The sequence below is a fragment of the Mytilus californianus genome, unplaced genomic scaffold (assembly GCF_021869535.1).
Source record: "Mytilus californianus isolate M0D057914Y unplaced genomic scaffold, xbMytCali1.0.p SCAF_3, whole genome shotgun sequence".
Taxonomy (NCBI): domain Eukaryota; kingdom Metazoa; phylum Mollusca; class Bivalvia; order Mytilida; family Mytilidae; genus Mytilus; species Mytilus californianus.
In genome coordinates this window covers 68,155,326-68,180,603 of record NW_026262679.1, presented here as the reverse complement: position 1 = coordinate 68,180,603, position 25,278 = coordinate 68,155,326, and the positions used below count along the sequence as shown (strand labels likewise).

General features: G+C 34.2%; 1 long non-coding RNA gene across 1 annotated transcript in view; it reads right to left on the bottom strand.

The window, feature by feature from the left end:
* The window catches only part of LOC127733232 (uncharacterized), a 70,206-nt gene extending 45,493 nt beyond the window's left edge, over window positions 1-24,713 (bottom strand). The window contains exon 1 of the long non-coding RNA XR_007996934.1: window positions 24,631-24,713. This is a non-coding gene — a long non-coding RNA (uncharacterized LOC127733232). The remainder of the gene's footprint in view (window positions 1-24,630) is intronic.
* Between the last annotated feature and the right edge of the window lie 565 nt (window positions 24,714-25,278).

The following is a 25,278-nucleotide window of genomic DNA, read 5'->3' as shown; positions in this document are numbered from 1 at the left end:
TGCTTTTTTTAAAACGGTTAGCTGGTTTCACTTTAGGAGAATATAAAATGTATTTTTGCACCAAACTCGGAAAATTTGACAGACCCGAATTTCCGGAACGTTTGTTTTATATGATCTGGAAATTCCGGTAGGTCAAATTTTACCGAGTTTGGTGCCAAAATTTATTTAATGCTCTCCTCAAGTGAAGCGTCTTGAGAAATCAGCTAAACGTTTTAATAAAGCAGTAAATTCTTTCTCAAAGTCCAACTGAAAAAATGACTTCGGCGTTATGACGTCGCAGGAAGACGTCAAAGCAAAAAAAATGAAATAGCCTTCCAAGACGTCATAATTATTTTGACTGCAGTATGACATGTACAAAGTAAAACAACAAAAATAACGAACTCCAAGGAAAATTCAAAACGGAAAGTCCCTTAACAATTGGCAAAATCAAAAGCTCAAACACATCAAACGAATGGAAAACAACTGTCATATTCTTGACTTGGTACAGGCATTTCCTTATGTAGAAAATGGTGGATAAAACCTGGTTTTAAAGCTAGCTAAATCTCTCACTTGTATGACAGTCGCATACAATTCCATTATATTGACAACAATGTGTGAACAAAACAAACAAACATAATAGGTAAAAATGTCAAAAATAGGGGTACATCAATCAACATTGTGTTATAATCTCAATCACCATAAAAACAAACAAATATGTTAACAAAGAAAAACAAAATGGCATGTAGACAAAGCACATACGCAAAAATGACACACAGGAATACCAAAAATGACCACAGCACAACACAATGGCGGGATGTACAAGTACCGAGCCTACGCCTAAAGGATATTACAAAAAATGGACCAAACAGTAAACGTTAATTATTTACAAAGACAAATAAAAGAACACTATAACACGTAATTAAGATGATAAACAACGTCAGTACCTAGAATCTATACATCAAGACCATCATGTATTATTTGTGAAGTTGGAATATTTATCAACAAGGTCTTGGTATCTTCCGATGAACTTTTTTAGAAAAAGGACGAGACGTTCTTTGACATAACCCTGGTTCATCAACTTTCTGCTCGGACACTGGTGACGTTTTACAAAGTCTGAGTAGCAGCTGCAAGCTCTTGAATACCGAATGAGTTGGGAAATGTATATCCAATATGCAGGTGAAGTTGGTATATTGCTACTAAAGTGGGGGCAGTTGATAATTTCAAAATTAAAATCGTCTCGTTTGTCATAGATTCTGGTACTGAGATGACCGCTTATGTCAAATTCGAGGTATTAGTCTAAAAATGAGGCGGAGGAAGCCGTGTCTGTTGTTTCTTTAATTTCTAGTTCTGGAGGATATATCAATGGAACCCAATCAGAAAAGTTTGGATTGTTTATGGAAAGAACATCATCAATATACCTGAATGTGAAATTAAATGATCTGGCTTCTTTGATCTTCTTGTTTTTGTCTGAAGGAACTCCGACTCATATGAAAATAAGAAGAGGTCGGCAAGGAGAGGCGAAAAGTTCGTTCCCATAGGAATGCCGACATTTTGTTGAAAAAGTCTGCCTCCAAATTCAACAAATATATTGTCAATAAGAAACTCCAGCGTACTGATCACTTGTTCCTCTGTGTAGCATGTTTTACCTTTTTGTTCACTATTAACAAAATATGCCGTATGGTATCCCAAAAGTAACAAATTTATAGCGTATGCTATAGATATAAGAAGATGTGGTATGAGTGCCAATGAGACAACTCTCCATCCAAGTCATAATTTGTAAAAGTAAACCATTTTAGGCTACCATTTTTATATTGAAAAACATTGTGGATTATTTCTTTTAGACGATATTTCAATTTCACAAGGGGAATTGTGGTATACAGGGTTGAAAAATCAAAAGTTTTGATAGAGTTAATGTGTTCACTATTAACAAAATATGCCGTATGGTATCCCAAAAGAAACACATTTATAGCGTATGCTATAGATATAACAAGATGCGGTATGGGTGCCAATGAGACAACCTTCCATCCAAGTCACAATTAGTAAAAGTAAACCATTATAGGCTACCACTTTTATATTGAAAAGCATTGTGGATTATTTTTTTAGACGATATTTCAATTTCACATGGGGAATTGTGGTATACAGGGTTGAAAAATCAAAAGTTTTGATAGAGTTAATTTCAGAGAAAGATCGAGATTTAAAATTATCCAGAAGTTCTTTAGAGTTTTTTAGAATCCACATATTGTTAATACCACTACGCGAGTAAACAGTTTCACAGTATTTCTGAAGACCCTCTTTCACTGCGGACAGAAATTTTTGTCAATCTAATGGACAATTCCTTTGTAGAACATGCAGATGAGCCGGCAATGTACCGTTGTTTGTACGGAATTTTGCAAAGCTTAGGTATCCAATACAAACAAAGTAAGTCCTCAGATTTACTGTTCAATGTAATGTTCATTAAAGCCACGTAGGACATATGATTCGCCAAAATATCATCCTTGTCAAATGATATGTTTTTGTATGTGGGATTACCGGAGTGCTCATTTATTCCTAATTCTTTTACAAGACACTAGTACGATTTACATACAAAGACAATATTATTTGAAGCTTTGTCCGCAGGAACAACAACATATTTATCGTGAAGAGATGATAGACATTTCACAGTACACAGTACAAGAGCTTCTTTAACATGTATTGTCAACCTTACAAATTTCTCTCACTTCGGATGGCGCCCTGAGAGAAATAATCTTTTATTGTTGACAATTCTGGATATTCACACTTCTACTGTCTCAAAGAAAAAAGTAGTATAACATTTGAAAAATAACAACAATTCTAATATCAAACATGTTGAAATCTAATATTCAGCGTAATACATAAATTCATTTTCTGACGCCTTTTTGAATCAAATACCAGAAGTTAAAATCCTGTATTAAGACCAGAAAAAAATTCTGTATTAACCGGCTTTTCTATATTAGACCTGTATTAATGACCAGCTTTCATACACATGGAATCTTATTAGATGGACAATTTATAATGTATTTTAAGTCATTGGTTAATAAAGGTTTTTATCGGCCCGTGTCATACGTGACCAATATTTACTCTAGTATTTCTGGTCAAATTTATCTAATAAACAAGTTCACTGTGTCTTAACCCCCCCGGCAAAACATGTTTGGACTCAATAGTATATAATATCCGATACGGTGACGGACGATCAACAGACAGAGAAAATGTAGGAGTTCTGTTAATTCATGTATTACTTTAATGATATTGAAGAATATATATGTTACAGTGAATTTGTAAAATCAGGGATTTTGTAAAATCCCTCGAATAATTAGTGATCTTGTAAAATCACTAACAGTTTCAGTGATTTTGTAAAATCCCTGAAATTGTCAGGGATTTTATAAAATCACTGAAAATATTGCTAGGGATTTTGTAAAATCACTGATTACAAATTTAAACTTGATATTAGAAATGTATTTTTCTGAATACAAATAAACCATTGATTTTGAAATATACTTTTTTAATAAATAATACTAGTTAAAACTATTGTACAGTGGTGATAATAAAAGGCATATGAACTGATATTAAGACTCTAGTTTACTTATTTTTGCATGATAAGTTTGGGTGACACCTGCTACACAATTGCCTTGCTTTTTGACAGGTACACATATTTTGCTCACATTTATTCTTTCCAGACATTTACATTTTAAAAAATCTTGTCCATCACAAATGGAAGACAGTTTAACTGTTTGTCGAAAAGGTATGAAATTGTCAATAGATACAGCTGACAGACTCAAAAGCAAGGAATCAGTGGGTTCAAGCTGGTTTCTAGTGTGGGACTCTAACAAAACGCCATGTTTGGTAACAAGACTATGTTGTACATGTCTTCAAGACTTCAAAACTTCAAAGTTTTATTACTTTGTGATAGAATACACGTATCTGAGATATGACCAAAGTAAGAAATGCAAGTACAAAACAAAGTATTTTTACCTTTATCAATTTTCATATCACAATAAGATACTCTCGTCCTGATATGCATGTAATATTTGCCACTGGGTCCCATAACCTTAACCAATCAATTTCTTACTCTTTCCATGTGTGTTTTTCTCCTCTCATAACTACAATCACTCCAATTATATTTGTTTATAAAATTTGATATAATTTGTTTACTCTTTTCAGTTATTAAAGAAGCACTATATAATAAATTTTAACTTAGTTTCACATAGAAATTATAAGAGCTTCTTTTGTCTTCTTTCTGTGGCTTTTTAGCAATAAGTTTTGAAATTTCTTCATTTTTTTCCCCGGTTCCATATTTAACATTTTAAATTTTCCCTCAATTTTTTGAAGTAACATTTGTGTGTACATACCTGCCAACCTCTGAAACCTTCAAAGAGGGAGATCTCACCCTCAGCTATGACAGCTGAGGGGGAGATTTTGCGCGAACGACATTTTCAAGTGAAATATATGACCTGTTTATTTATTCATCTACAAAACACATATAAGAGTTAATAGTTATACATTATTTCATATCCTGTGTTGGTTGTCTTCTTTCTTCATTTTTGACATGAGTGTCCCATCAGGCCAGGAAATCACAATGATATGTCTCTGTTTCAAGTGATATATCACTTTGAACCTAAAGGTGCATTGTATGTACGCACATTCACATTCAAGTAGCATTAGTTCAATACATTTCTTATAAATTTCAATTAAAACATTGAATAGAAGTATAGATCTCTTAAATGATTTTCAAAATATAATTATTTTTTTAGTCCTAAGGCATTTAAAATCATTAAATTACCATCCTTATTATGATTCTTTGTTCAATTTGTATTTAATTTATATTGTTTTATCAATTCACATTATTTTAAAGAGGGTAACTTAAAACATGATTAAACAGGGGAAGTAACCCGAAATTTCTTTGAAGTGTTTTCAAATACACAAAGCTTGAGGTAAAAGTCGTTAATGATCGTGAATTAGTATTATGTTTGACACCCCAGCTGTCAAGTAAAGCCATTTAATTTCACATGGTCTGTGATTTACAGGTAACAGCCAGGGGCGGATCCAGCCATTTATAAAAGGGGGGTTCCTAACCCAGGATAAAGGGGGGGGGGGGGGGGGGGGGTTCCAACTATATGTCCCCATTCAAATGCATTGATCGTAAAACAAAATGGGGGGTTCCAACCCTCGGAACCTCCCCCACACCCCCCTTGGGTCCGCCACTGACAGCTACCCTCATCAGTGACACAAAAGGGTAATTAATGTTGACTGATCATTCAAGGTTAAAATATCCAAAAGCGGGAGATTCTGTACTCCCGCGCGGGAGCGGACTGGCAAGCGGGAGATTTCCGGAATTTCGCTATTGAGCGGGAAGTCTCCCGCTCAAAACAGGAGGGTTGGCAGGTATGTGTGTAAGTTTGCTCTTGATTTAAAGACATATGTGTCTGAGCCATTTTCTCCAGTATGTCAGTTGTTTGATGAAAATTGCTCACTTAGTATTAATATAAAAGGCTAAATAAACCTCAAACTTGTTGAGTGTAACTGCTGTAGACTTTTCTAAAAAGAATTCCTTAGTCAAAAACAACTATTTGTTTTACAAATTCACTGAATTTAATCAGGGAATCTGTAAAAAAGATCTTAATTATTTCAGTGATTTTGTAAAATCCCTAGTCAAAATCAGGGATTTTACAAAATCACTAATCAGTTCAGTGATAATACAAAATCACTGAAATTTTCGGGATTTTACAAAATCCTTGATTTTACAAATTCACTGTAACATATACACATATAACTTTTTTCGATTGTGAGATGTAATGTTTTCTACAACCGTTCTAGATTAATGGAGAAATAAGTAAAAAGGCACGTCAGAATGATGAATTGAGTGAACCTTGCCTCGAATTTGTTTAACTTCTCGTTAAATTGTGCATATTGTACGGAAAGAAAGATGTTAACAGTGGAGATTGCAAGACTAGTCACTTTGAGCACTCTCAATATTTGTATTTCTGTGCAAGGAACAAAAGAAATGGGTCATGTCAAAATTGAAGGACCCGGTTTTGTCAATGTGTACGACCCGGTTTCGTCCTAAAATTTCACAAAGCAGGCCCCGATTTTGTCATAGAAAATAATGCATAATCGCATAACTTAAATTTGAATCCGGCGTTCAACAGGAGTTTGATGGCTCGTTAGGAAGCGATTTCTTTCATTCTTCTTCTTTATAATTCAACAATTCATCAACATACTGATGATAACGTGTCGGGCACTGATTTTACTATGCCGCGCGTGCGTGGGATCTAATTTTTATTTCATAGCCAGAAATTAGTAGTACTTTTGCTAATTAATATTCATAATATGTAAATGAGAATTGTACCACGTGATAATAGTTTGAACTGGACTGGCTTGATATCATTAAAATCTTTAAATCACGGATATTATAAGTTGCCCGTCACAGAGTCCTTGTTTATAATCACTCTGATATTTCCGTAAAGTTGTCAGGCGGTCAAAATCAAAACAATGAACGCGAATTTAGTGATTTTTTCGTGTTTTCGTGAGTTTATTCTTCTTGAAATAGGGGCATTTTAACTTTACGTGGGAACCTAGAGTTCAACGACTACATATACAAGGTTTGGACTTGCTTATTTTTTGGACATTCAAGTTTCAAGTTTCATCCTGGCAACCTGTTTTTGTAATGACCTTGTTAGCCAATTTTCAACACGAAGTTTGCAAATTTGACGTTTCAGCCATTTTAGCCTGTATATTATACTGCAATGTTAAAAGCCTCTCGCTTCGATTTTTAAAATAGCTCAGGAACCTTGATTTTTGTAACGACAGTCATTATGTTTCGTTTAAATAGTGTATATTGTTGTGTATCTTTATTTTCTGTCCCGGCAACCTGTCTATCACTTAAATTAAAGTTAAAACAGACATTTTTTTCAAAATTCCCTATCATTTCAATATAATTTCCGTGACCCGTATCCGATTTCTTTAGTATAATATTCAAATAAGCAAAGTGGCGTTGATTTCTGGATATGTACAGTGAATAATATACAAAAATAAAAATAAAAAATCAACTTAATTTCTTTTTCTTCTGTTTTTGTACTATACATTTTGGTTAAACTATAGACATTGTAGAATTTATTTAAATGTTTAGATGTTTATTGAGAACAGATATTGGAATCTGTTCTCGGAAACTTTCAAGAGTAGTACATTGAACTGCAGATACTGGGAGAAGGTTCCATTGTAAGATTGTTCTTGGGTAGAATGAGTACTTGTATGAGTCTTTAGTGGTTTGTATGGGTCTGAAAGAATAAATATGTGAATGTTGTCGTGTTCTTGTATCGGATTGTGTGAGTAGATCTGTCGGATATATGGCTACAAGATGATGTATGATTTTGTAGAAGAAGATGGTGCGTATTCTTATTCGCCTTTTCTCAAGGGTTGTCCAATTTAGTGTTTGCAGCATTTCAGTGACTGAGCTGGTGTTATGGTATCTGTTGCATGTGTACCTCGCTGCTCTGCGCTGGACCATCTCAAGTTGGTGTGTTTGTGATTTGGTATGTGGGTCCCAGACGCAGCTGCTGTATTCTAGCTTTGGTCTTACTAGTGCTATGTATGCTTTTTCTTTAACTGTTTTTGAATTTACCTCTAAATTTCTTTTAATGAAGTTCAGCTTTTGTGTGGCTGCAGCTGTGATGTTGTTTACATGCTTGTTCCATTTTAGGTCAGTTTGCATAGTTATGCCCAGATATTTTGTGGATGTTTCTTTTTGCAGTACATGTTAGTGGAGAGTATAGTCAAATTTTAATGGGTTTTTCTTGGTTGTTATCTGGAGGACTGAGCACTTGTCTGGATGGAATGACATGAGCCAGTCCTTCTCCCATTTTGCTGTTGATGTAAGGTCTTCTTGCAGTTTTTGTGTGTCTTCTTTGTTTCGTATTGTTTTATAAATTATACTGTCATCTGCAAATAATCTGAGGGTGCTGTGTTTGATGTATTCATTAAAGTCGTTTATATACACAAGGAACAGGATAGGGCCCAAAACTGTTCCTTGGGGAACACCAGATGTTACGTTAATTTTGTATGACTGAACACCATCAATAACGACTGTTTGTGTGCGAGATGTGAGAAAATCTTCTATCCATTTTAAGGTGTTGTGTTCAATGCCATAATATTTCAGTTTGTAGAGAAGTCTTTTGTGAGGAACTTTGTCAAATGCTTTGGCAAAGTCCATCACAATTATGTCAGTTTGAATGTTATTGTTGTTGTCTTTTGCTAGTTCTTGGATGAATGATACTAGTTGAGTTTCACATGATCTAGATGCTCGGAATCCGTGTTGAAGGTCGTACAAGATTTTGTTATTTTCTAGGTGGTCCATCATACTACTGGCTATAATGTGTTCCATGATTTTACATAGTATGCATGTGAGTGATATGGGTCTATAGTTTATTGCGCTGTGTTTATCACCTTTTTTAAAAACAGGACAGACATTTGCATGTTTCCAATCTTTTGGGATTTTTCCTGTGTCAAGTGATTTTTGAAAGATGTAGGTGATTGCAGTTGAAATGTCACTACTAAGTTCTTTAAGTACTGTTCCGCAAATTTGATCTGGGCCAGTTGCTTTATTATGATTGATCTTGTCCAGTAATTTTATTACACCCTTATTGGAAATGGTGATGTTGTTCATTTTTGGATAGTTTGATTTCCCTTTATCCGGAATAGGTTCACTTGTTGTTTCTTCGGAAAATGCTTTTTGAAATTGACTATTTAGGATGTTAGTTTTGTCAGATGTGTTATCAGTTAGTTTACCATCTTTTCTAAGTGCAGCAATGCCTGTATTGTCATTTTTCATACTTTTGATGTGTGTAAACAAGTTCTTAGGTTGTTTTTTTCTGATGTTGTCGTCTGGTTCTTCTACTGGTAGGTCAAATATCATTTTTTCGATGTAATTCCAGTAGGCATTACGCATTTCTTTTTGTAATGTTCTTTTTAAGTTTTTGTATTTTTTCATTTGATTTGGACTGTTTTTGCTCTTTTTATGTAGTCTTTTAACTTTGTTTATCATGATTTTTAAGGTGTTATCAACCCAGGGTAGTTTTTTCTTGTTTGTGATTGTCTTCTGGGGGATGTTTTTCTTGACTGATTGAAGTAGCCTTTCTGTGAATGTATTCCATAGATCATCGGTAGATGAACTATGATAATGACCTTTGATTTCTTGTGTGAGTTTGTTCACATCTTGTTTGATGTTTTCCCAGTTAGCTTTTCTGTACTGGTAAGTTTTTCTTGTCATTTTCTTGTTGCGTTTTAGAGATAGTGCACATTCTGCATAAACGATATCATGGTCTGCATTTCCGATAGGAGGCATAGTCTCCAATTTGTTGACTATGCTTGGTATGTTGGTGAAAATGAGATCAAGTGTTCTGTCTCCCCTTGTGGGCTTTTTTACAATCTGCTCAAGTGAATGTTCATTCATAATGTTAAGAAGTTGTTCATGTAGCTTGATGTCTGGTTTGCTCGGGATGGTGCATGGAATATCCCAGTTTATGTGCCCAAGATTAAAGTCGCCACCAAGAATGATTGTAGATTTTGTATTTCGGTTTAAGCGATCTAGTGAAATTTTAAGCGGTTCAATTGATGTGCATTGGACATCTTATTATTTATTTGAATTTGTAAACACTTGAATTCTTGCTTTATTGGAACAAAATAAATTTAACATCTATACTACTAAAATAACGAGGTCCAATTTGTCCAATTTGCCAAAAAGGCGGCATGACGTAAAAACGACGAATCAAAGAATTCAACTTTATATATATAAATAATATAGGACAATGGTGTTGATTAAAAATTACACCATTCCAGACCCTTTTGTTTTCCACATAATTAATATTACCAATGATTAACGAGCTCCGAGTCGACGGGTTCATACAGAAAGATTTTGAAAGCAGAGAAAACTGTGCCCTTTTAATCAGGATGACTATCAGATGACAATACGAATACTAAAAATCCAGGCTGAAAGTAAGGCAGTTTAATTCAGATACGGACCCGCGATGTCGCGGGTGTGTTCTACTTGCTTTGTATGAAAACAAATACTTTAACGGCGAAATACAAAGAAATAAAGAATGTAACGCAATTTGAGGATTAAGCTATCTTACTTTTTTTATATGAATTATGTAAATTTAAGTGTTCAAACTTGGATAGCGTACGGCCTTCAATTGATATATGATTTAAGAAATGGGTCATGTCAAAATGGAAGGACCCGGTTTTGTCAATGTTGTTTACTAAATAAGGACCCAGTTTTGTCTTTGTATATGACCCGGGTTTGTTTCGTTTTGAAACCACAATCTGTCGTGTTAAAATTTATTTTAAACAGGAACTTTTCGAAATAGGGAGTACTAGTACACATTTTTCGATTGCTATAAGTATACCTTATTGCACTTATCTTCGAACTAAGTTTGAATAGAATATAAATACTTTATAACATACGCCTACATTAGATCAAATTCTTTTATAACATTACGATATTTGTTTGTTACTATATTGGTATGTAATGGTATTAGAATAAGAAAATGTTTTATGATTGCGTCACCATATCAATTTATCAAAAGAGTAAAGCTAGTATGCTTTACTATACTATTATACACTATGTTTACAATATTTAGAGTTTACAATATATAAACAGGGCCCATGAAGGTCCAATTGCTCTGGTACTATGAGCTTTAACAGACTTATTTTGTATTTACATTGTATCATAGATCAAATTTATTTGTTCAGTGTATGTTCACTGGTGTTAATATGTCTTTTGATTGAGTTAAGCAATTTCAATTGATATTTTATAGTGTGTCTTTCTATGTTGTGATGTTACACTATTGTTTCAGATAAGGGTGAAGGTTTGGTATCATTAAAACGTTTAAACCCGCTGCAATTGTTTGCACCTGTCCTAAGTCAGGAATCTGATGTTCAGTAGTTGTCGTTTGTTGATGTGGTTCATAGGTGTTTCTCGTTTTTTATATGGATTAGACCGTTGGTTTTCCCGTTTGAATGGTTTTACACTAGTAATTTTTGGGGCTTTTTTTAGCTTACTGTTCGGTGTGATCCAAGGCTCCATGTTGAAGACCGTACTTTGACCTAAATTTTGACTTGGATGGAGAGTTGTCTCATTGGCACTCATACCACATCTTCTTATATCTATGTATATACATTAATGTACATTATTTTTTTAATGTTTATCTTTATATATATTTTTTCTTTTTTCTTATTAAACAATTAAGATAAAACGCTTGGTTCTAGGTTTCTCAAATAAAACTTTGTAAAAGTAGACTCTCTACTCCAGTCTGCTTCCTCTATGATAGATTTCATAGATGAACCTTTAATCAGGGCCCATGAAGGTCCAATAGCTCTGGTACTATGAGCTTTAACAGACGTTTTCTTGTCATTATATGCTAACTGAATAGTTTGAACAATCCAATTAGAAAATGTCTGGCTAGAAACCGCGCTTTGCGGACTATTTACACTTAAAAATAATTTACTGTCACTTCTGTCACAATTACGGAAATCATCTGTCATTTTCAAATAATACCTCAATGACCTCTTCGGTTTCAATAATTTGTTGTCCTTAAAACATGGAACAAATATTTTGGAACCAATGTGTCCAGGACGATCCTGTTTTGAAAGACCTTCTCTTATGAAAAATACACCAGCACTATGTACATTGATATTACCATCTCCTATCCTCAAAGCTTGAAGATCACTACAGCGTCTGAAAGTAGTAATAGCAAATAAGAAAATAGTTTTCCAAGTAACATATTTTAAAACACTGTTTTCATTGGTTCAAATGGACTTTTTTGTAACATGTTTAAGACTTTCAGAAGATCCCATTCTGGTAGAAGTTTAATTTTATGGGATACACTTTTAAAAGTCTTATTAATATGTATGGATGTTGGCCTACATGATTTTTTTCTATAGGTGGTAAAACTGTAGATAACACGGACTTGTATCCTGCTATTGTTCTATATTGAAGTCCACTAGTAAACAGACCTGTCAAAAAATCTGCTACCTCTGTCAAATAGGCAGTATAGGGATCAATTTCCCTTTCATTACACCAGCTACAGAATTTTTTTAATTTGCCAGAGTAATCTTTTTGAGTTCCTGCTCTCCATGAGGCAGATAATAATTGTCTAGTGTCTTTAAAAAACCTCTCTTTTAACGACTCTGTTGATAAAGACCATACAGTTAGATTAAATATTTCTGGATTGGTTGATAAATCCTTGTTTCTGGCTGGTGTAAAAGATTGCTTTGAATTGGAATTTTTAAAGGGTAATCTACTATTAATTTTAACAGGTCTGGGTACCAGCGTCTTCTTGGCCAATGCGGCACTATTAGAAGAATTTGACACTTGTAATGAGACATGTGTTGTAGAATTTTTGGAATAAGGCATATTGGAGGGTATGCATACACGAACAGATTCTGCCATGGAATTGACAGTGCATCCAGAGCATATGCTTGAAATTGAGGAAACCATGTGCAAAACATCTGAGTTTGTTTGTTGTGAATTGATGTAAACAGATCTATTGTGGGTATATATGATTTTTAAAACATCAGCTAAGCGCTTGAGCGAGATATGACCAAATACCGGAAAGATATCCAATTATGTAAACATATCAAACCATTGTTACGCAACGGTACCTATGGTATAGTTATACATTTTTGCTAGGAAAACAAAATACCAAAGGGACCTATTGACTAGCTTCATGGCACTCAGAAATATATATATATCCTTTGCGTGGTTCAAATTTAATTAATCTCAATTCAAAAATGTTATTCTAATATGACGTTCTTCAAACGCTTTGAGTACACATCCGTGGTAAAATATGAATATATTGTATGTCAGCTGATCGGCAACGTCATGATTTGTTCTGTTCCGATCATACTCCCACGTCATATGTTTTTTTTATGAATGAGCTACCCGACGTCAATCGGTGGAAATGACGTCATCGAACGATAATGTAGGAATATAAGCATTTTACGGGAAAATGCACGGTTGTGAAACTTAAAGTCATCAAATCAAGGAAACATAAACAAACGATAATCAAATTTGTCTAAGTACGTTATTGTAAATAGTTTAAGCATGTCAATAGTTCAGTTTTCTCCGTTCTTTTACGCCAATATTAATAGTGTGTTTAATGACGGGAACGGTAAATGTTTGCCTTCACCTAGAGTGCTTCGATCCAAAAAAATTCGTCTTTGTCCTATGAAAATAGAAATAATTCACTGGGGCTTGAATTTATACTGATTTTACCACGGGGTTGCCCTTAATGCCGATATTTTACCCCTCGATATCGCTCGTGGTAAAATATTTAGGATAAAGGGCCAACCCGTGGTAAAATCAGTATAAATCCATGCCCCCATGGATTATTTCTTAAATATATATAAAAAAAGGAGATGTGGTATGACTGTCAATGACACAACTATTACCAAAGTTCAAATGACAAAGATAAATTAATTAAAAGTCACCGTACGGCCTTCAACAACGAGAAAAAACCCATATCGTATAGTCAGATATAATAAAAGGCCCCGTCATGAAGAATGTGAAACAATTCAAACCGGCGAGAAAACTAACGGCCTAATCTATACAATACAATTTACGAAAAACAAACATGACAGACACGAACCAACGACAACAAAACAAATGAATTTCTATCCTAACAATTTTATTACTTTCAAATTTTAAACTAGACTATGCCCTTAAACAAGTATAACACTTTAAAAAAGTATAAATGAGAATGCATGAACTGTTTTGTACGGGCGGAGTTTGACACTACGTGCCGACGAAAAAAGACCACTCCAAACTTTAAATCTCTAAGTTAAAGACCGTTGTAGATATAAAGGACAATATATAATTTTTAAACTAATGTGCAATATAATTGTAATGTATGAATTACATTTTGTGTAATAAATTCTGCTATCTGGAAGTATTTGGTTTATTTTAGAACTTACAATTTGTTGTAATTATACGAATAGACAAATATATATCATCGATTATTTTAAAATTATTTATAAAATTCCCATGGGAAAGTACTTTTAGATGTAGTGACTACAGTGACAGCAGTGACATGTTGGGACATATGGGAATTTTTTTTTTTCAATTATCTATCACTTTGCCAAAATATATTTCTGTTATCTTGTAAAACAACAACGTCAGATTTGGCAATTATGGAATGGCAAATTTGTACCGCACATCGTACTTTACTTACATAATGTACCATTACAAAGATCGTGTGAGGACAAAGGTCATATTAATTTATATGGACTCAAACTTTCACAGTAAGGTTAAACAGTTTGCTTTCTTAAAAAAACGAAAAGCAATACGTGAACCCGAGACCGCTGACTGGTCACCAAAATATTGTTTCTGAATTTGTTTGCTTTTGATTTGAAATAATTGACTGTGAGAAGAATAAGATAACTTAGTGATGATGTTTAAACACTTTTTTTTTGAATATCTTATTCTGTGTAGATTCTTGCTAAAGTCACTTAAAAGCACTCTAAGATTTTAATTGTAAATAGAAGTGCATACAGCTACCATTTGAATTTACCTTTTCAGGCTTGATCATTTTATTTATAATTTGGGAGTGTACATATTTTTCTTCTTCGTCTTAACTAGATTTGCCATTGCAAGCAATAGCGGATGGCACCCTTCCCATATTGCCACTAAACTGCAGCCATTTTGAAAATTAAAAACAGTCAAGACAAATTAAATGCATGACAACAAATTTGTTTGTAAATTTTCGGAAAATTTGTAGCATTTTTAATTTTTTTTATTTTTGCAGTTTCCATGGCAACGGCGGCCATTTTGGAAATTCCGAAGTCCAAAGTCTTATCTCCAATTGTCAGTTACCATTTATTATAAGTTTCATTTGGTTTAGACCATTTGAAATTTTTGGATATTTTTCCTGTTTCCATGGTTACGGTGTCCATTTCGAAAATTCCAACAATAGTTGCAACATTGACTTATGTCATGTTATATATTCATGATGTTTCTTTGAGTTTGATGTTTTTTCTCATAGGGTCAATGTTAAACTTTTCTCCAGTTTCCATGGCAATGGCAGCCATTTTGAAAATTCCAATTACTGTTGGTACCTCAGGGCATCACTGCCAACATTTACATAAACTTTCAAGAAATTCTTATAACGAAAGATTTAGAATTTGCATTTTTTTTCACATTTTTTCAGTTTCCATGGCAACGGGAGCCATCTTGATGATGCCATACCCCGATTGCACAATTTTATCTAGTGGTCTACATTACGGTATAGTTCCATCAATATTGTTCAAGCCAATTCTGAGAAATAGCATGGACAAAAAAGTGTGGAAGAATAAATATAATAATAACAAAAAAAGAAACGAACAATAACAATATGTCACCCCAACTCCGTTGAGGGTGCCATAATAAGAAAAAAGAGAAACGTAGAATAACAATATGTCACCCCAACTCCGTTGAGGGTGCCATAATGATAACTAGTAATCCTGTGTTAGGATGCTAACACAAAAGTCGCTAAAACGGACCCCCAATCATTTTTCTGCGGTATCCATGGTAACGGCAGCCATTTTGGAAATTCAAAAGTTAAATAGCACATCTTCATATGCCAGTTAACATTTGTGTAGTTTCATTCAGTTTGAAGCATTTAAAAAAAATCACATTTTTGCAGTTTCCATGGTAACGGCGGCCATATTGGAAATTTCAGAGTCCAATACCACTTCTACATAGGCCAGTTAACATTTGTGTAAAGTTTTATTAAGATTGAAGCATTTTTAAATTTTCAACATTTTTGCAGTTTCCATGGTAACGGCGGCCATTTTGGAAATTATAAAGTCAAATACCACATCTATATATGGTAATCAACATTTGTGTAAAGTTTCATTAAGTTTAAAGCATTTTGAAATTTTTCAGATTTTTGCAGTTTCCATGGTTACGGCGGCTATTTTAAAAATTCCAAAGTCAAATTGATGTTGCATATGGTGCTACCCATAATAATATACCATCATATAACATTTTATGTCTCTAGAATTTATTCAACACTGATGTTCTAGAATGTTCCATGAAAATTCACCCCCCTCAAATTATGCCAAGGAGACCCCAACTGAAATAAAAAATGTTCCATGTTGAAGTAAACATGTATCTCTAAATATTCATAGAAGTAATCATAACTCTATCTACTCTACATACAGCAGCTAATTTAAGAAATGTAAAAATTTTTGACCCCACCCATCTTTGAGGCCCCCTAATTATGCCAAGTGGACACCCTGGTATCATGAATTTTGGGTTCTGCAACCCCCATGATACAGACCCATACCCATAATAAATATAAAGTTTCCATCCTCTATAGCTTCCAAGAAAATGGTAGGACAGTTTAAGGGGTCAGAAAGAGAAGAATAAAATATAACTAGAATTGCTATTGCAAGCAATAGCGGATGTCACCCTTCCCCCATTGCCACTAAGCGGCAGCCATTTCAAAAATTTCAAACAGTGAATGCTCATATATGCTTGGCTATACATTTTTCTGTAAACTTTCAGAACATTTGGAGCATTTTGAAATTTTACACATATTTGCTGTTTCCATGGCAACGGCGGCCATTTTGGAAATTCCAAAGTCAAAAGTCTCATCTACACTTGCCAGTCAACATACATAATAAGTTTGAGTAACTTTGGAGCATTTTGAAATTTTGGACATTTTTGCAGTGTCGATGGTAACGGCAGCCATTTTGAAAATTCCAAAGTCGGATGGCACATGTACACATGACAGGTCACATTACTGTCAAGTTTCATAAAGATTGGACCAAATTTAGATTTTTCGCATTTTTGTTGTTTCCATGGCAACGGCGGCCATTTTGAAAATTCCAAATCTACAAACACTCGTTAACATTTTGTAAAATTTCATTAAATTTGGAGCATTTTAAAAAAATTTCACATTTTTGCAGTTTCCATGGTAACGGCAGCCATTTTAAAAATTCCAAAGTCCAATTACAACTTCATATGGTGCTACCTGTAATAATCTATCATTATATAACATAAAAATTACATAAGAATAATTCAACACTATCACATGACTAATCACATGACTATTGTTCTAGAATGCTCCATGAAAATTGACCCCCTAAAATAATGCCAAGATGACCCCGGGCTGAAATAAAAAATGTGGAATGGACACCTGGACATCGGTCTCTTGTATTACACAAAACTTAAAGGTTCTACCAGTAGCGAATCAATAGTCGAAAAATGACCCAACCCATGTTCCGGCCCCCAAATAGTGCCAAGTTGACCCCCATTTGAAATTAAAAAAATAGTGAATGCACCCCTAGGGATACTACCCCATCTTCATACCAAATATAAACTTTCCATCATTTAAGGCTTGGAAGAAAATGGTCGGACAAATTAGGGTTAAGAATAATAATAATAACAAGTAATCCTGTGTTAGGATGCTAACACAAAAGTCGCCAAAACGGCCCCCCAACCATTGTTCTGCTGTTTCCATGGTAACGGCAGCCATTTTGAAATTACAAAGTCGGATATCACATTTACACGTGACAGGTCGAATTACTTACAAGTTTCATAAAAATTGGACCAATTTTCAAATTTAGGCATTCGTGTTTCCATGGTTACGGTGGCCATTTTGGAAACTCCAAATTCAAATGCCACATCTACATGAAACAGTCAACATTTGTGTAAAGTTTCATTAAGTTTGAAGCATTTTGAATTTTTTGACATTTTTGCAGTTTCCATGGTAACGGCAGCCATTTTGAAAATTCCAAAGTCGGATGGCACATCTTCACATGACAGGTCACATTTCTGTCAAGTTTCATAAAGATTGGACCAAATCTAGATTTTTCGCATTTTTGTTGTTTCCATGGCAACGGCGGCCATTTTGGAAATTCCAAAGTCAAATTCCAAATCTACATACACTCGTTAACATCTCTGTAAAATTTTATTAAATTTGAAGCATTTTAAACAAATTTCACATTTTTGCAGTTTCCATGGTAACGGCGGCCATTTTAAAAATTCCAAAGTCGAATTACAGCTACATATGGTGCTACTTGTAATAATCTATCATTATATAACATAAAAAGTACATAGGAATAATTCAACACTATCACATGACTAATCACATGACCATTGTTCTAGAATGGTCCATGAAAATTGACCCCCTAAAATAATGCCAAGATGACCCCGGGCTGAAATAAAAAATGTGGAATGGACAGCTGGACATCGGTCTCTTGTATTACACAAAACTTAAAGGTTCTACCAGTAGCGAATCAATAGTCGAAAAATGACCCCACCCATGTTCCGGCCCCCAAATAGTGCCAAGTTGACCCCCATTTGAAATAAAAAATAGTGAATGCACCCCTAGGGGTACTACCCCATCATCATACCAAATATAAAGTTTCCATCATTTAAGGCTTGGAAGAAAATGGTCGGACAAATTAGGGTTAAGAAGAATAATAATTATACTAATAATAAGAAGAAGAAGAAACGGGACAAAAACATAAAGTCCCCAAAACTCCGTTTTGGCGACTTAAGAAGTAATCCTGTGTTAGGATGCTAACACAAAAGTCGCCAAAACGGCCCCCAACCATTGTTCTGCTGTTTCCATTGTAACGGTAGCCATTTTGAAATTTCAAAGTCGGATAGCACATCTACACATGACAGGTCACATTACTTACAAGTTACATAAAAATTAGACCAATTTTCAAATTTAGGCATTCGTGTTTCCATGGTTACGGCGGCCATTTTGGAAATTCCAAAGTCAAATGCCACATCTACATAAGACAGTCAACATTTGTGTAAAGTTTCATTAAGTTTGAAGCATTTTGAATTTTTTGACATTTTTGCAGTTTCCATGGCAACGGCAGCCATTTTTGAAAATTCCAAAGTTGGATGGCACATCTGCACATAACAGATCACATAATTGTCAAGTTTCATAAAGATTGCATCAAATCTAGATTTTTCGCATTTTTGTTGTTTCCATGGCAACGGCGGCCATTTTGGAAATTCCAAAGTCAAATTCCAAATCTACATACATCCGTTAACATCTCTGTAAAATTTCATTAAATTTGAAGCATTTTAAAAAAATTTCCCATTTTTGCAGTTTCCATGGTAACGGCGGCCATTTTAAAAATTCCAAAGTCGAATTACAGCTACATATGGTGCTACCTGTAATAATCTATCATAATATAACATAAAAATTACACAGGAATAACTCAACACTATCACATGACTAATCACATGACTATTGTTCTAGAATGTTCCATGAAAGTTGACCCCCTTAAATAATGCAAAGATGACCCCGGGCTGAAATAAAAAATGTGGAATGGACACCTGGACATCGGTCTCTTGTATTACACAAAACTTAAAGGTTCTGCCAGTAGCGAATCAAAAGTCGAAAAATGACCCCACCCATGTTCCGGCCCCTAAATAGTGCCAAGTTGACCCCCATTTGAAATAAAAAATAGTTAATGCACCACTAGGGATACTATCCCATCATCATACCAAATATAAAGTTTCCATCATTTAAGGTTTGGAAGAAAATGGTCGGACAAATTAGGGTTAAGAATAATAATAATAATAATAATAATAATAATAATAATAATAATAATAATAAAAAGAAACGGGACAAAAACATAAAGTCACCAAAACTCCGTTTTGGCGACTTAACTAGATTTGCCATTGCAAGCAATAGCGGATGTCACCCTTCCCCCTATTGCCACTAAGTGGCAGCCATTTCAAAATTTTTAAACCGGGATTCTCACATATGCATGGCTATACACGTTTCTGTAAATTTTCAGAACATTTAAAGCATTTTTGATCATTTAAAATTTTTGACATTTTTGCAGTTTCCATGGCAACGGTGGCCATTTCGGAAATTCAAAAGTCAAAAGTCTCATCTAGACTTGTCAGTTAAAAATCATATTAAGTTTCATTAAGTTTGGAGCATTTTGTAATTTTTGGAAATTTTTGACATTTTTGCTGGTTTCCATGGTAACAGAGACCATTCCCAAAATTTAATGACAGGTGCTACATTGGTACATGGGAAGGACAAACCATTAAAATTTCAATGGATTTGACATACCATTTTAAGAAAGTAAATGGCACTTTTAGGTGTTTGGATCATTTTGACCTGTTTTGCATTTTTTCCATGGTAACGGCAGACATTTTTGAAATTCCAACGCCAAATTCCACATCTACAAATATTGCTCATCATTACTGTAAAGTTTCATTAAATTATGAGCATTTTGATATTTTTCAAATTTTTGGTGTAGTTTCCATGGCAACATAGTAGTTTCAGTGATTGCCAAAATCATCCAAAACCAGTATATACTTGGCACCTACATTGTATTAAAATATAATTGATTCTAAGTTTATGCATATCCAAATAATCCACCAAACTCTAAAATTTTATTTTTTCACCTTTCTTTGGTTTCCATGGTGGTGGCATCCATTTTTTAGTGCCAAAGTTGCACTACAACTCGTAAGTCAGGGTTCCTTGTTATAGTGAACAACCATTAAGATTGGTGCATTAGGCTCTGAGAAAACTGCAGGACAAAATTAGGTGGAAGAATAATAATAATAAATTAAAAACCAATTGTTCAAAGAACAATTGAAGGTCTTTCCACATCAATTTTCTAAATAATTGATGAGAAGATAATTCTGGTTTACTCAAAGCTACTATTAGCGTCCAATCATAGGTTTCTTCATACTGATTCAATAAATATGGTTTCTATAGACTTTTGCCTGAAATAAGGGAGATAATTGTAAACATGCGGTTTAGAAAATGTCACTTCCGGTCTCATATGATAGCTTTATTTACACTGATTCCAAAAATATATGGTTTATATATACTGTTGCCTGTAAAAAGGGAGATAATTGGCTACTTCCGGTTTAGAAAATGTCACTTCCGGTCTCAAATGATAGATTTATTTACACTGATTCCAAAAATATATGGTTTATATATACTTTTGTCTGTAAAAAGGGAGATAATTGGGTACTTCCGGTTTAGAAAATGTCACTTTCGGTCTCAAATGATAACTTTATTTACACTGATTCCAAAAATATGTGGTTTATATATACTTTTGCCTGTAAAAAGGGAGATAATATGCTACTTCCGGTTTATAAAATATCACTTCCAGTCTCAAATGATAGATTAATGTATGACTATTCAAAAAATATATGGTTTCTATGTACTCTTACATGAAATAAGTGCAAAAATGACTACTTCCGGTTCACTCAATGTCACTTCCGGTTGACATTTTTCAAGGTCATATGTCACCCAACATTTTGCAAAAGATCTTATGGCTTTATCATGTTCTAATATGAAGTAATAATCAATTTACCTTAAAATAAAACATTTCAGGGGCAATAACTAACAATATAACAAACATTTTGCACTTGTTCTTTAATATATAACATTAAAAATATCGGGGGAAATGCAAAAACAAGCAAAAGACAAAATTCAGAACATGACCTTGACCTTTGACCTTGACCTCATTTTCGAAGTTAGGATCCAAGGACCTTAAATAAAAAGATTATAGGTTTATACGGCTTACAGTTTATGAGTAACAAAAACATAACCACAAATTTATTTGATAAAGGTAGATAACTCCTATAAAATTTCATCAAATCGCTTCGATCCAAATTAGCCAAAAATTCCTGAGGATGTAACGAACAATTTGTAAAAAGAATTTTGTCGATATCTTTTTTTGTTACGAAGGAGATACACACAGATGATAAACAGTGAATAGGGAGATAACTCTTACAAAGAAAATGGTTCGGCTTAGCAGTGTGAAATTTAAAAGCGCATAAACTATACGATACAATATGAGAAATATCTAAGCGACATATTGCGAAACAAACATTTATCGCAAGAACAAAATTTGGCGGAAGAAAAAAAAAAAAAATAATAATAATAATAATAATCAGAACAAATACAATAGGTCTTTCCACAGAAAAGTGGAAAGACCTAAAAAAAGAAACGGAGGAAAAGCAATATGTCACCCGACATTATCGATCGGGTGACATAATAATAAAAAAAATAAACGGAGGAAAAGCAATATATCACCCGACATTGTCGATCGGATGACATAATAATAACTAGATTTGTAATTGCTAGCAATAACGGATGGCACCCTTCCCCCATTGCCAGGTGAGCGGCAGCCATTTTGAAAAATCCAAAGTCAAAGAGCGCATATACGGATGTCTATTAACATTGTTGTAAAGTTTCATCAATTTTGGAGCATTTTGAAATTTTTGAAATTTTTGCTATTTCCATGGTAATGGGTACATTTTTCAAAATTCCAAAACAGGTGCCACTTTGAGACATGCCATGTTACATATCCATTCAGTTTTATAAGGTTTGATCTAATATTCTTGCAGAAATTGCAGCTTCAATATGGGTCAATGTTAAACTTTCGGCCTGTTTCCATGACAATGGCGGCCATTTTAGAATTTCCTAATATTGCATGCACATCTAGGGATACCACGCAACATTTCCATAAAGTTTCATCCAGTCGGGTCTTATAATGAAAAATGAATGCCATACCCCGATTGCAAATCTACACATGCTGGTTAACATTATGGTATATTTCCATAACAATTGCTTCATACAATTCCAAGATATAAGCTGGACAAAAATAGTGGAAGAAAAAAAAATAAGAAAAAAAGAAACGTAGAATAACAATATGTCACCCCAACTCCGTTGAGGGTGCCATAACAAGATTTGTAATTGCTAGCAATAACGGATGGCACCCTTCCCTAATTGCCAGGCGAGAGGCAGCTATTTAGAAAATTCCAAATTCAAAGAGTGCATCATCACATGGAAATTATCATTTTTGTATAGTTTGATTAAGTTTGGAGCATTTCGAAATTTTAGACAATTTTGCTGTTTCCATGGTTAACACGGCCATTTTGAAAATTCCAACTTCAAAATGCAACTGTGCTTATGCCAGTTACCATTTCTGTAAAGTTTCATCAAGTTTGCAGCATTTTGATTTTTTTGAAACTTTGGACATTTTTGCTGTATCCATGGTTACAGTGGATAATTCCAAAATTCTAAAAGCAGACATCTCATTGCCACGTGTCATGTTATATATCAATACAGTTTCATTGACTTTGGTCAAATACTCTTTAAGAAAATGCTGATTTTATGCATTTTCCCATAGGGTCAATGTTAAACTTGCCCACAGTTTCCATGACAACGGCAGCCATTTTGGAAATTCCAACACCAGTTACCACTTCTTCACATGCCAGTCAACATTATTGTAAAGTTTCATAAAGTTTGAAGCATTCTGAAAATTTTGAAAATTTTGCTGCTGTATCCATGGTAACATAGCAGTTGTAATGATTGTGAAAATTATCTAAATCCTGTATATAATGGACAACTACATTGTATAAAAATTTGATGATTTCAAGTTATAGCATACCCACATTATTCACCAAACCCTTAAGTTTTTGGAGCATTTTGACCTTTTTGCATTGTTTCCATGGTAACGGCAGACATTTTCGAAATTCCAACGCCAAATTCCACATCTACCACCGTTGCTCATCGTTACTATGAGGTTTTATTAAATTTGAAGCATTTTGATATTTTTGAAATTATTGGAGTAGTTTCCATGGCAACATAGTAGTTCCAATGATTTCATACCAAAACCAGTATATAGTGGGCACCTACATTGTATTAAAATATAATAATTCTAAGTGTAAGCATACCGTAATAATTCACCAAAACCAAAAACTGGATTTTTTCACGTTTGTGTTGTTTCCATGGAAACGGCAGCCATTTTTTACCATTCCATAGCAAGGTGCACAACTGTATATGGGGGTCCTCATTGTAGTAGAGTTCCATCAATATTGGTCCATTGGATTCCAAGAACTCGCGCGGACAAAAATGTGTGGAAGAAAAATAATAAAAAGAAACTAGATTTGCCATTGCAAGCAATAGCGGATGGCACCCTTCCCTCATTGCCAGGCGAGCGGCAGCCATTTAGAAAATTCCAAAGTATAAGAGGGCATCTACATATGCAAATTATAATTTTTGTAAAGTTTCATTAAGTTTGTAGCATTTTGAAATTTTGGACATTTTTGCTGTCTTTGACATCTTACTGCATACTGGGTAACATTTTCATAAAGTTTCATCAAGTTTGGTCTTATTACGAAAGAGCTAGATTTTATTATATTTTAGCTGTTTCCATGGTAACGGCAGCCTTTTTGAAAATTCCGAAGTGAAACTGCAAATCAGTACATGCCAGTTACCATCCCTGTGGAGTTTCTTACAGTTTGGAACACTTTGATTTTTTTCGCATTTTTGCTGTTTCCATGGAAAGTGCACTACTTTACATGAAGGTCCTCATTATAGTAGAGTTCCATCAACATTGGTCCATTGGATTCCAAGAACTCGCGCGGACAAAATGAAGGAAGAAAAATAAGAAAAAAAAGAAACGTAGAATAACAGTATGTCACCCCAACTCCGTTGAGGGTGCCACAAAAAGAAACGTAGAATAACAGTATGTCACCCCAACTCCGTTGAGGGTGCCATAAAAAAAGAAACGTAGAATAACAATATGTCACCCCAACTCCGTTGAGGGTGCCACAAAAAGAAACGTAGAATAACATAATGTCACCCCAACTCCGTTGAGGGTGCCATAACTAGATTTGCCATTGCAAGCAATAGCGGATGGCAACCATCCCACATTGCCACTAAACTTCAACCATTTTGAGAATTTTAAACAGTCAATGCACAAAAATACATCACAACGCATGTCTGTAAATTTTCCTGAAGTTTGGGGCATTTTCAATTTTTCACATTTTTGAAGTTTCCATGGCAACGGCGGCCATTTTGGAAATTCCAAGTTCAAAAGTCCAATCGTTAATTGCCTGTTTACATTTATATTAATTTTCAATAAGTTTGGAGCATTTTGAAATTTTTTGACATTTTTGCTGTTTCCATGGTAACGGTGTCCATTCTGAAATTCTAATAACAGCAGCAACATTGACTTGTGTCATGTTATATAATCATGCTGTTTCATTGTGTTTGATCTTATATTTCTTAAGAAATTGCGGCTTTAATGTTTTTCCCATAGGGTCAGTGTTAAACTTTTCTCCAGATTCCATGGCAATGGCAGCCATTTTGGAATTTCTAAGTACTGTTGGTACCTCAGGGCACCACTGTCAACATTTGCATAAAGTTTGAATAGGTCGGCTCTTATAACGAACGATTTAGAATTTAGATTTTTTTTTACATTTTTTTAGTTTCCATGGTAACCGTGGCCATCTTG